Raw genomic sequence first — 12,512 nt, 5'->3', positions numbered from 1 at the left:
ATGAGTCATGCATGCATGGCTCAACTTGTTTTGTTTTCCAGCGATGCCTTGCACACGAAACTCGACACCTATAGCAAATAACTATAACAGTACTTGCTTGCTACCCGTAATGCATGCATGCATGCAAACTAGCTGGCGGTCAAAGTGGTCAAGAAACCTTGCGAGACTTGCCATGCATGAATCGGCCCAACCATAAACACAACGTCACCACACCAAAAAAAAGGCGGAAAAAAATTCGGTGAGAACCATCCCTATCAGACGTGGTGAGGACTGTGCAGCTGACATGTGGTCCGTGAGACATCTAATTTACCATGCTTGTGTTTAAAATGATACTATGGCCCATTTATTAGCTGTACAGTCCTCAGCACGTCGTGGCCAGGATGGTTCTCACCGAATTTTTTTCTACACCATGACAAACTAAAGTAGAAACCGCAGCGGAGGAAAAGGGAGTCACCGTAAGAGGACACACGCCACACAGCTGTTTTCGGCGCTATTACGTGTAAAACAACCCCTAGAGACTAGAGTAGATATATACCATGTCAATCCTGATATACGGTAGTACTTAATCTAATGATCGATGAAAATCCTTTTAATTAGGAAGCTGACAATGAACCACACCAACCATCATGTACAACATATCATCAGTTGTCACCAAAACACCAGAAATGTCACGTCGTCATTCCAAAACGCCAAAGGTCTCAGAAATGTCGCATCGGCGCATCAGTCGCCCAAGCCATGGTTCCTTCCTCCGTGCAAGTAATGCTTGCCGCCTCCGCCGGCCGCTGTTGCTCGATCGAGAAGCATCTCAGGCACCCATCGTCCATCGGACGCATTCGGCGGAGCTGTCACTCCTCTGGTAGCGAGAGGGAGAGCCAGTGCAGGCGTTGCATCGACCATTCACGCGCGGCGCGGCGGCCAGCAACGTGTCGGCGCCGTCGGCTCCACGTAGCCGCCGCACGACCGCCCACGCAGCTAGCCGTCCGATGATTGGCCGGCCGGCGTCTTGTTGCCTCTACTTAACCCCGGGGCCGGCTGAGCACCTGGCATTAGCAAGGAGTCCACCGCCAGTGAGGTCGTCATGGAACGACGGCTCCGTGCAATCGCGCCCAAGCCCTTGCTGCCGCCACCGCCGATGATGATGCCCATGGGCGCCACGGCGAGCAGCGTGCTGTGGCGAGCGCACAAGCGCGGCCGTGAAGACCATCTCCTTTTCTCGCCTCCGGTGTCGAAGAGGGAGAGGGAGGCGACGTCTGTTGGCCCACAGGATCACCGGCTTAGGTGAGTGAACCACTCACCAGTCTTACCGAGCACCCGCTAGTGTTGCCGAGCACCCACTAGCCGTGCCGCCCACCAAAAAGCGTTGTCCGTCCCCACGCACTATGGCTAGAGCTTGAAGAAGAAAGGAGAATAGAGCATACACACATACTACAAGACACCAGCGTTGGCCGAAACCCTGTATGGGAGATGACAAATCTAAACTCTCTTTACTGAGTTGCCATGGTAGTCGATCTATTTATACAACTCTATCCATATAATCCCAGTACAGTTGTCCTGCTGCAACAGTGACTAGATAACATACAGGGCTGACTCTGTGACGGCTTCTGCATGTGGCTACAGTGTTGTAGGTGAGCCGTGCGGCGCCTGCACCTAGGAGGCCTTTTCGGCACCGCCTTCCCTTGCTTTGTTCATACAAGGAAAGCAGTAGTTTATTCTAACAATTCTTCCCCTAAATTTACTGCTATCCCTTGTACCCCCTCCATGCCGATCATCTCCTTCAGCTCCGTGAGTCGAAGACGTCCGAGCGGCTTGATGAGGACGTCCGAGCGGCTTGATAAGGACGTCCGCGAGTTGCCGACCAGTTTCAACAAACTCGATGATGATCTGCCCTCCATCGACACAGTCCCTGAGGAAGTGGAACTTTACATCGATGTGTTTGTTCCGGTCGTGCAGAACCGGATTCTTCACGAGGGCGATGGTGGGCTGGTTGTCCACCATTAGTGCTGATGGGTGAGCTTTCATGCCGGTCAGCTCACCCAGCAGCCGGCGCAGCCACACAACTTGGCACGCTGCTGTGGCCGCCGCTACGTACTCTACCTCGCACGTAGATAGCGCCACCACCTTCTGTTTCAGCGACAACCATGAAATTGGAGCCGACCCGAGGAAGACGAGCATGTCAGAGGTGCTCCGTCGTCTGTCGATGTCCCCCGCCATGTTTACATCGCTGAACACAGTGAGCTGCCTACTCCCGCTGGTCTTTGGGAAGATGATCTCATGATCCACCGTCCCCTTGACGTACCATAGTAGCCGCTTCATCGTAGCCCAGTGATCCTCTCTGGGATCCTCCATGAAGTGACTGATGTAGCCCACGGCGAACGCAATGTCCAGCCTCGTGTGGACTAGGTAGCGCAGACCGTCGACGATACTCTGGTAGAGTGTTGCATCCACCTTCGTCGCGGTGCTAGCCTTCGTTAGCTTCAGCCGCTCCTCCATTGCAGTCACGCATGGCTTGCACTCAGCCATGCCACTCTGCTCCAACAGCTTGGAGACATACGCGCTCTGACTGAGCGTGAGTTTCTCTTTCCCCTATGTCACCTCGATGCCGAGGTAGTAGGACAGTGCGCCGAGATCGCTCATTCGAAAATGAGCCGCCATCTCGTGCTTGAAGCTGTTGATATCCTCCGTGCGCGCGCCAGTGGCGATCAAGTCATCCACATACACACCGACGATGAGCTCCTCCTTCCCCCGTCGCCGCGTGTAGAGCGCGTGCTCTATTGCGCACCTCTGAAACCCAAACTCGTCTAGTGTGGCGTCAAGCTTGGCGTTCCATGCTCATGGGGCCTGTCGCAGCCTGTAGAGCGCCTTGCGCAGTCAGAGCACCCTGTGCTCCTCTCCCTTGATGACGAAACCTGGAGGTTGCCTGACGAAGATCATCTCTGCCAGTTTAACGTTGAGCAAGGCTGATTTAACGTCCAAGTGATGGACACGCCAGTCCTTTGCTGCTGCCAAGGCTAGTAGCAAACGGACCGACTCTATGCGCGCTACTGGTGCAAAGACCTCCTCAAAGTCTATGCCCTCGCGCTGAACAAAGCCTCATGTGACGAGGCGCGCCTTGTGCTTGACAATGGCGTCGAGCTCGTCCCGTTTGACCTTGTACACCCACTTTAGGCTGATCGGACGGCATCCTAGAGGTGGATCGATGAGCTGCCAAGTCTTGTTTTCCTCGATCGCCTTCATCTTCTCCAGCATCGTTCGTTGCCAGTTTCCATTACGCTCAGCTAGCGCGAACATGGGTGGTTCCTCTGCACTGACAAGTAGCAGCTCTGCGTCATTGAGCAGCCGACCAGCCAGTCTTGAGGGTTCTATGTCGCTGACAATGTCGTCCAGCCTATGGAACCACACCTCCTCACCTTCATGGAAGGCATCCACGAACTCAGTGATGTCACTTGGAGGTGATGCGAACTCGATCGGCGTCGATGGGTTCCGCTGAAGTGCTCGACATAGCACCTTGATTGCTTGGCACCCTGGTTGCAGTGCTCGGCACTACTTCTGGACTTCTTGTCATAACTCCTGCAGTGCTCGGCACGATTGTAGGAGTGCTCAGCCTCAGTCTTGGAGTGATCGGCACCATTACAAGACCTCTTGGCTCCACCATGGGAGTGCTCGGCACCCGTCCTGGAGTGGTCACCACCACTGCAGAACCTTCCGGCACCACTCCTGGCATGCTCGGCATCCCTCCAGGAGTGCTTGACACTCTTCTCGGAGTGCTTGGCTCTATCACTGGAGTGCTTGGCACCCCTTCTGGAGTGCTCGGCACCTCTTCCCCAGTGTCTCCACCACCGTGGATGACTAGGTGCTCGACGACGAAGGTGCTGGTGAAGCCACCAGCTTCCCCCGTGCTCAGGCTGCTTTAGTCCCAAGCTGCCTTCTCGTCGAACATGATGTCACGCGAGACAAGCACCTTGTCTCCGCGTGGGTCGTAGAGCCGGTATGCCTTGGTACCCTCCACGTAGCCTAGGAACACCATCGGTGTGCTCCTGTCCTCTAGCTTAGTAAGGTTTAGCTTCGTCTTCCTGACATGGCCGATGCAGCCGAATGTCCGGAGGAAGGACATGCTCGGCCTGCACCCATACCAAGCTTCGAACGACGTCTTGCCCGTCAGGGCCTTGGTCAGAGAGTGGTTGAGGATGAACACTGCTGTGGTCACTGCCTCACCCCAGAACCTTGCTAGTATGCCTTTGGCCTTCATCATGGATCGGGCCATGCCAACCACCGTCTGGTTCCGTCGCTCCACCACGCCATTCTGTTGTGGCGAGTACGACGCGGTGTGGTGTCGCACCACACCCTGATCCACATAGTACGTAGCGAACTCCATCGAAGTGAATTCATCACCACTATCAGTCCTCAGCACATGGAGCTTCTTGCCACTCTCGGCCTCCGCACGCATCTTGAACTTCTTGATCGCCGCCACCGCTTTGTCCTTGCTCGTCAGGAGTTATAGCCGCATGTAGCGACTGCAATTATCCATGAACAGGAGGAAGTACCACCGACCACCATTTGTAGCAGGCATGATCGGACCACAGAGGTCACCGTGGAGAGCTCGAGAGCGTCCTTCGCATGATACTTGGCCGCCTTTGGGAATGGTAGCCTACTCTACTTCCTAGCCAGGCAGCTGTCACATAGCTCGCCTTCGTGCTTGATGTGGGGTAGCCCTCGGACCATCTTTTCTAGCCGACCAAGCGCGTCGAAGCTGAGATGTCTAAACCGGGCATGCCACATCCATGGTTCCTCAGAGTGCCTTGCCACCAGGCACATCGGCTGCTCTACCTTCAGGTCGAGCAGGTACAACTAGTTCAGGGACCTTTTCACCTTGGCAAGAAGTCGCTGCTCTCGGTCCTTGATTCTAAGGACTCCGTCCTTGATCAGTACCTCGCTACCACGCTCATCCAGCTGACCAATACTTATGATGCTGGAACGCAGCTGCGGGATGTAATATACATCCATTAGCGCGTGATGCTCCCTGTTCTGGCACCTGAAGATGATGGTGCCATGCCCTTGGATTGCCACCCTTAAGCCATCACCAAACTTTATCGTACCGGTAACATCGTCGTCGAGCTCAGAGAAGGATGCTTTGGAGCCCATCATGTGGTTGTTGACACTAGAGTCCAGATACCACCGTTGCTCCTGGTCGATGCCCACACATCCGAGGTGGACTTGGGTGCATGGTTCATCGAGGCTGGCGGTCTTCAGGGCCTTCCCAGGTCCTTCCACTATCGTCGTCTCTTCCCTCTCCTAGGCCTCAATGTCGTGTAGTACACAGAACATTGCCATTAGGATAGTGGCTTCATCCTCATCATCAGCTTGCGCCAGATGAGCCTCAGCCTTCTTCTCTTGCTTGCGATTTGGACACTCCTATGCCCAATGGCCCATCTTCCCATAGTGCCAACAGGTGTTGGGGTCGACCTGCTTCTTCTCCGAAGAAGCCTTGCCGCAGTGCTTTCCATCGCCACCACGGCTGGAGGAGGCTGCCTTCCCAGAGTTCCTCTGAACAGTCCACTCCTCTTCCATCAGCAGCAGTTTGCCGATGTCCTTCATTGCTATCGCCTACTCCAAGCACTCGTCCACCACCCGTAGATGGCCTATCACATCCTCAATGGTGAGGGTGGACAAGTCCAGCATCGTCTCTATGGAGAGAACGATCTGGATATACTTTGCCGGCACGAAGTGAAGGTACTTGGAGACCGCCTCTTCTTCATCGATAGTGATGCCATGGCTCTTTAGCTTGCTGATGAGCATCTGCAGGCGGAGAGAGAAGTTCTCCACCATTTCACCATCCTTGAACTTGAGGTTGGTGTACTCCTATTTAGAAGCTGGGTCGTCGCCTTCTTTGCGCGGTCGAAACCGATGCGCATCATCACAATAGCCTCCCATGCCTCCTTAGCCAAGCTCTTCGCCCCCAATGGCTCCCTGTACTCCATCGGTACAGCAGCGAGGATAGCCTCCAACATTGACATGTCATCCTCCTCATTGTCAGTGCCCTTGTCAAGAACATTCTAGAGCCGTCGGGCTCTGAGCTTAACCTTCATGGTCACCGACCACTCTCCATAGTTGGTGTGAGTCAGCATCGGCCAACTAGTGTCGCTGACCTTCCGCATCATGCGAACAACGACCTCCGGTCATGGCTGGGTAGCCACAGCAGTCCCACTGCTGTCGCCCATCTCTAAACAGCTCATCATCGCCAGCAGTTAGTCCGGCGACGGCGCTTGTATGACTTTGATACCACTTGTTGGCCCACAGGATCACCGGCTCAAGTGAGTGAACCACTCACCAGTCTTGTCGAGCACCCACTAGTGTTGCCGAGCACCCACTAGCCATGCTGACCATGAACAAGTGTTGTCCGTCCCCACGCACTATGGCTAGAGCTTAAAGAAGAAGGGAGAATAGAGCATACACACATAGTACAAGACACCAACGTTGGTTGAAGCCCTATATAGGAGATAGCAAATCTAAACTCTCTTTACTGAGTTGCCATGGTAGTTTATTTATACAACTCTATCCATCTAGTCCTAGTACAGCTGCCCTGCTACAACAGTGACTAGATAACATACAGGGCTAACTCTGCGCCAGCCTCTGCATGTGGCTACAGTGCTGCAGGTGAGCCATGCGGCGCCTGCACCTGCAACGGCTACAATGTCATAGCAGGGAGCCTTTTCAACGATGCCTTCCCTTGCTATGTTCACACAAGGAAAGCAGTAGTTTATTCTAACAACATCATCGTCCTACCCTTACCCTTACCCTCCGCCTCCACTCTTGCTAGCCGTCGGCGCCGACGTGGGATGATGGTATATGCCTATGCCCTAGGGTCTTCTTGCAGGATGCGAAGAGCAGCTCTGGAGACTCACTTGTGGCGGGGTCTCTAGCGGCGGTGGCTGCTTCGCCGTAGCCACCGGCGCCATCATCGAATGTGACAACGCGGGTGGTCCCGATGGAGCGTGACCTGATCTCAAAGCTGCAGTTCCCTAAGGTCATCAAGCCTTGCCCCGCTCACCCCCTCTGGACCACCATCTGCATTGACTCCAGCAACATCACCGTCGGCGGCGGCGTCGTGTACCCGGACATGGTGTAGGTGTCCAACAAGATGGTGAGGGAGGTGGAGACCGAGCTGGAGCTCCCGAGCGCTTTTTCGGCCATCGTGTTAGGCCACCACAACAACCGTGTACCTGGTGAACGACGCATACAAAGCTATGGTGGGGCAGCCGGTGTGCCCATGGCTCGACTCCCTACTAGCGCTGACGCGTTAGGAGGATCAATGGTGTAGTGGTACTAGATGCGTGCATGTTTGGCCCTGCTCCACGCCTATCGAATGCCGGATCAAACGCCTTCCCATGCACCGCAAGGATCACGTGGGAGCATGGTGGCGGCAGCAGCAACGCCATCGCCTCCCTCATCGTGTTGTGCACCGTTGAGCACCTGATCGGCAGATCCGGTGACTATCGCTTCATCTGGAGGTTTGACTCCAGTAGAGCGTCCATCATCTACTGCATCATGTGACAAACCATGCTTTGTTTCTATCGCATGGGTTGTTGGTCGATTGAAGATGCAAAATAGATGTGTAGATGATGGATCATTAGTTTGCCTCTAGCACCAAAGTTGATTAATTTGGATGTCACTGAAATTAATAATGTGTCCATGCATGTATAGGATATAGGATTTTCTCATGCATGGTGTTGACTGATTCTCAAGAGTATTACAAGATGCAAGGAAGGTTTTAAACTATTAATGTGTTTGTGCAACTGGTTTTTGGTGGGGTTGGGACAGGGAATACAAATTGTCAAACCTTGTGCTATGCTTATCCCAGCGACGTCATCTTCTTCCACAAACGTTATGTAGGTTGTGACATGTACCAATCGATAGTTATGGGTATAAGAGAAGAGCAGGGAAAAAGTCCTACTATAGAATCAATTTGTAATACAAGAACGACAAAATATGGATTAAGGCATGCCTTCTTTAATTTATAATATATCAAGTACTACTATAGCAACATAGTCGTCGATGCGGTGCCTGGCGGTGGTGGCAGTGGCAATGTTCAAGAAAACAACAAGAGAGGCGGAGTTCGAACTAGAGCTCCCAAGCGCCGCTTCTGCCCATTGTGTCAGGCCACCACAACCATGTCCACCTAGCGCATGACACGTATATGGTTATAAGTCGGGCAACCAGTATGCCCATGGCTCCCTACCGAGCATCGACGCGTCAAGAGGGGGGATTAATGGCATAGTGGTGCTAGATGGGCGGGCGGTCAACCTTGCATTGTGCCTAGTGAGTGCTAGATCATGCACCTTCCTATGAACCTCGAGGGTCTCATGGGAGCACAGTGGCAGCCACACAATTGCCTCCCTCACCATGTCATACGTCGTTGAGCACCTGACCGGCAAATCCGGTGACTATCACTTCATCTAGAAGTTTGACTCTAGCAGATCATCAATCATCTACTGAATAGCTAGCATGACAAGTTGAACCATTCATTTACATCCATGCTTCCACCACAAGGGTTGTTATATATGGTATGTGCCAGTCAATTGAAGATGCACAGTAGATGTGTAGGCAAGGGATCATTAGTATGCCTTTGACACCAGAGTTGATTAATTTGGATATCATCAAAATTAATAATGTGTACATGCATGTCTAGGATTGGATCTTCTCTTGCATGGTGTTGACTGATTTAGGAGTATTATCAAGTTGCAATGAAGCTTTTAAACTTTCAATATGTTTGTGCAACTGATTTTTGGCGGGGGTGGGATGCGGGATGCAAATTGCCAAACCTTGTGCTATGCGTATACTAGTGACATCATCTTCTCTAGCAAGGCACATGTAGGTTGTGACATGCACCTACAGATAGTTGGGGGTATAACCCCATAATAAAAAATACTAGGGAAAATTCCTACTATAGGATCCATTTGTGATACACGAACGACAAAATATGGATTAAGACCCACCTTCTTTTATTTATAGTATATATGTGCCAATCAAGTTCTAGTAAGATCATCATCAGTGACAGTGCATACTCGGTGGCTATGGTGGTGGCAGTGTCCAAGAGACTGCGAGGGAGGTAGATACTAAACTAGAGCTCCTAGGCTCGCTTCTGGCCATTGTGTCGGGCAACCACAACCGTGTCTACCGAGCGAATGATTCATATAAGGCTATGGTGGGGCAACCAGTGTGCCCATGGCTCGACTCCCTACCTAGCACCAATGCATCAAGGAGGATCAATCGTAAAGTGGTGTTGTCCCATGTCATGCCTAGTGAATGCCAGATTAGGCACCTTCCCATCCACCTACGGATCTCAAGGGAGAATGGCGGCGATAGTGCAATCGCCTCATTATGGCATGCACCATTGAGTGCTTGACCAACAAATCTGGTGACTATCACTTCATCTGGAGGTTTGACTATAGTAGAGCATCCATCATCTATTGCATCACGTGAAAAACTAGAGTAGTTATTTACATCCATGCTTCCATCACATGGGTTGTTATATATAGTATTTGCCGGTCGATTGAGGTTGCACAGTAGATGTGTAGGGAGGTGACGAGAGTCAAAACATAGGGGTATGTTAAGTCCCCAGGAGAGAAGTTCCCGACTGATGGATCCCCCGAGCGATCTTGTCGGGGGCTCGGGTACACTCACACGCTCCCTCTAGAAGGAGTTAGACAGCCTAAGCATGCCCATGCCCACTACTCAGGGCTCAGGGGCTCGCTAGGGCCTAGGCTCCCAAGCGATGGCAACCCGAGCCTGACTCCAACCCAGCACTGACCCAATCCAGTGCTCGGGCGGGAAATCAACGTCCCGAGCGATGAGCAACCTGTCAAGCATCCAAAGCCCTAGTGATATGGAGATTCCACGATGCCATCCTACTCAACGGGCATGAGGCGCTATCCGCCAGTTCCTCGACAGGGTCACGCAATCAGCCTGACACAACAGGACAAGTGACTTCACCAACTCTAGGGGCATAGGGCTCCAAGGCCCACTCGCTAGACCCCGAGTCAGGGCTCTTTCGTAGCCAAGGAGGAGCCCTTGAGAAGGTTCATCGGGTGGAGGCCGGACCACAACAGACAACCCTGATGGTCAAGTGTCAGGCTGCATCAGCAACGTCAGGCGGCGCCTATAGCTCCTCTGACTCCCCCTACACGACGAAGCCGAGGTCCATCCATGCCACGACAGCACCCTCCTACACCTGATGCACGAAGACCATAGACTAAACCCCCCAAACCGACATGTACCCGACCTTCCTTAGAATATAAGGGGAGGGTTGGCTCCCATAGAGGGAAGGAGGGCGATAGATTAGACATTGAGAGGCCAATTGGATAGGAGAACCATCGGCTAGAGAGCAACCGAGAGGAACAACAGTGAGTTCCTCCTCCGGCAACCTAGCAAGAGAGAGGGTCGGTCCCTTACTCGCTGGTGCAGTGGCTATGGTGGTGGCATTGTCCAAGAGACTGCAAGAGAGGTAGAGACTGAACTAGAGCTTCCAAGCTCGCTTCTGGCCATCGTGTCGGGCAACCACAACTATGTCTACCTGGCAAATGATTCATATAAGCATATGGTGGGGCAACTAGTGTGCCCATGGCTCGACTCCCCTGCCCAGCGCTGATGCATCAAGGAGGATCAATCGTAAAGTGGTGCTGGATGTGCAGGCGTTCAACCACACGTCGTGCTTAGTGAATGCCAGATCAGGCACCTTCCCATCCACCTGAGGATCTCATGGGAGAATGGCGGCAATAGCGCAATCGCCTCCCTCATTGTGACGTGCACCATTGAGTACTTGATTAGTAAATCCAGTGACTATCACTTCATCCGAAGATTTTACTACAGTAGAGCATCCATCATCTATTGCATCATGTGACAAACTAGACTATTATTTACATCCATGCTTCCATCACATGGTTTCTTATATATGGTATATGCCGATCGATTGAAGTTGCACTATAGATGTGTAGGGAGGGATCATTAGTCTGCCTCTAGCGCCAGAGTTGATTAATTTGGATGCCATCAAAATTATTAATGTGTGCATGCATGTATAGGTATGATTTTCTCATGCATGATGTTGACTGATTCAAGAGTATCATTACAAGTTGTAAGGAAGGCTTTAATGAACTTTAAATATGTTTGCGCAACTGATTTTTGGTGGGGATAGGACTATTATATATGGATACAAATTGTCAAACCTTGTGCTATGCTTGTGCCAATGATGTCATCTTCTTCCACAAGACATATGTAGGTTGTGACATGCGCCAACGGATAGTCATGGGTATAATAAAGGACTAGTAAAAAGTCCTATTATAAGATCAATTTGTGGTACACAAACGACAAAATATGGATTAAGGCCCTCCTTCTTTAATTTACAATATGTATGCCAACAAGTACTACTAGCAACATCGTCGTCGGTGGCAGTGTGTGCCCGGTAGGGGTGGTAGTGGCTGTCTAAGAAGACGATGAGGGATGTGGTGATCAAACTAGAGCAAGTAGACACTTCCTTCCATCGTGTCGATCCACCATGATTGTACTAGTGAATGACACATATAAGCTACGGTGGGGCAACTAGTGTGCCCATGGTTTGACTCCCTTCCAGGTGTCGGCGCATCAAGGAGGATCAATGGCATAGTGGTGTTGGATGTGTAGGTTTTGGCCCTGGCACCTTCCCATGCAATGCAAGGATCTCATGGGAACATGGTCACGGTGGCACAATCGCCTCCCTCACCATGTTGTGCACCATTGAGCACCTAACCTGCAAATCTAGTGACTATTGCTTCATCTAGACGTTCAACTCCAATAGAGCATCCATCATCTACTGCATTGCGTGACGTTCATCTAAATGTTCGACTCCAACAGAGCATCCATCATCTACTGCATCACGTGACAAACTGGACCAGTTAATGATGCTTCCATCCTATGGTTGTTATGCATAGTAATATGCCACTCGATTGAAGCTTTGCATAGTAGATGTGTAGGCAAGGGATCATTATTAGTTTGCTAGTGGCGGACGAGTTGATTAATTTGGATGCCACCGAAATTAATAGTTTGTTGACCATAATTGATATAACGCCCACAAAAAAAACCTTATATGATTAGGAGGAATAGTAAGAATTTGATACTGTTATGACCGGTAAGGTCTATAGGCGTAGACAACAGGCTAGGAGTCCAGCTTAGCCGGCCAGTTGGTTAGGAGTCCGGCCTAGCCGGCCTGTTGGTTATCTAGTCCTAGAATCTAGGATGTTTATCTCTTAGAGTTTGTTATTTGATTAAATTAGGTTTGAGTCGGTTGGAGATCTCTTTGTATAAGTACTAAACAATTATAATAGAAGTGGGAGCCTGAGATTGAGTTTATATCACCTTGGGCCCTCGGGTGTTACTGTTCACGGTCTCTCCGCTGTCGCCGATTCTCCAGCCGTCTTCAGCCAGCCGCCGAGCATGGCACCTCCAGTCCATCGTCGGGGTTTCAAGCCCAGGGCCCCTGTCTTCCA

At 51.5% G+C, this 12,512-nt stretch overlaps 1 pseudogene; it reads left to right on the top strand.

The window, feature by feature from the left end:
- Positions 1 to 6,843: 6,843 nt before the first annotated feature.
- Positions 6,844 to 7,548, top strand: LOC136463669 (uncharacterized; annotated as a pseudogene).
- The last annotated feature ends 4,964 nt before the right edge of the window (positions 7,549 to 12,512 follow it).

Source organism: Miscanthus floridulus, chromosome 1 (assembly GCF_019320115.1).
Source record: "Miscanthus floridulus cultivar M001 chromosome 1, ASM1932011v1, whole genome shotgun sequence".
NCBI classification, from domain to species: domain Eukaryota; kingdom Viridiplantae; phylum Streptophyta; class Magnoliopsida; order Poales; family Poaceae; genus Miscanthus; species Miscanthus floridulus.
This window is presented reverse-complemented; position numbering and strand designations above follow the sequence as displayed.